The following is a 901-nucleotide window of genomic DNA, read 5'->3' on the forward strand; positions in this document are numbered from 1 at the left end:
AATGATTGCTTACATGGTAATGCCTCAATAATTGCATACTTCGATGCAGGCGACTGACACACCAGGTCCCCAATGTTGCTCCTCAAGTCAGCATTGGATTAGAGGCAGAAATCCTGGGCCTAGTGAGGCCAAGCTCTGGAGGTTCTGATGACTTTTGGTTGGACAAGAGTGTTATCATTACAATCCTTCCCTGATACTTGTGCTTAATAAGATCATGCTAGCTTATGCATGGAAGATGAATCGTGATGGAGACAGGGAGACCAAGTAAGAAGCTTGAAGAAGTAAGGTGGGCATGGTGGCTTATGACTATAATCACAACTATTTAGGTGGAAGATTGGAAGGATCTCAATCTCAGATCAGCCTGGACAAAAAGCTAGTGAGGTGCTCGCTTCGGCAGCACATATACTAAAATTGGAACAATACAGAGAAGATTAGCATGGCCCCCCCACAAGGATGACACACAAATTCATGAAGTGTTCCATATTTTTTTTCATTTCAGGGATGCAAAGCTGGTTCAATATACACAAATCAATTAATATAATTCATCACATCAACAAGAGCAAGGATAAGAACCACATGGTTATCTCAATAGATGCAGAAAAGGCATTTGACAAGATTCAACACCCCTTTATGATGAAGGGTCTGGAAAAATTAGGAATCCATGGAACATTCCTCAATACAATAAAGGCTGTATATGACAAACCTACAGCCAGCATTACACTTAATGGTGGAAAGCTAAAGCCATTTCCTCTAAACTCAGGAACCAGACAAGGATGTCCACTCTCTCCACTCCTCTTCAATTTAGTATTAGAATGCCTAGCTACAGCAATAAGACAAGATGCAAACATAAAGGGGATCCAAATAGGGAAAGATGAAGTAAAACTCTCCCTCTTTGCAGATG

General features: G+C 41.1%; 1 non-coding gene across 1 annotated transcript; it reads left to right on the forward strand.

The window, feature by feature from the left end:
- Positions 1 to 381: 381 nt before the first annotated feature.
- On the forward strand, positions 382 to 488 carry LOC122097694. Its single transcript, XR_006145563.1, has one exon. It is a non-coding gene; the product is annotated as a U6 spliceosomal RNA (small nuclear RNA).
- The last annotated feature ends 413 nt before the right edge of the window (positions 489 to 901 follow it).

Source organism: Dipodomys spectabilis, unplaced genomic scaffold (assembly GCF_019054845.1).
Source record: "Dipodomys spectabilis isolate Male_0828 unplaced genomic scaffold, ASM1905484v1 ptg000424l, whole genome shotgun sequence".
Taxonomy (NCBI): domain Eukaryota; kingdom Metazoa; phylum Chordata; class Mammalia; order Rodentia; family Heteromyidae; genus Dipodomys; species Dipodomys spectabilis.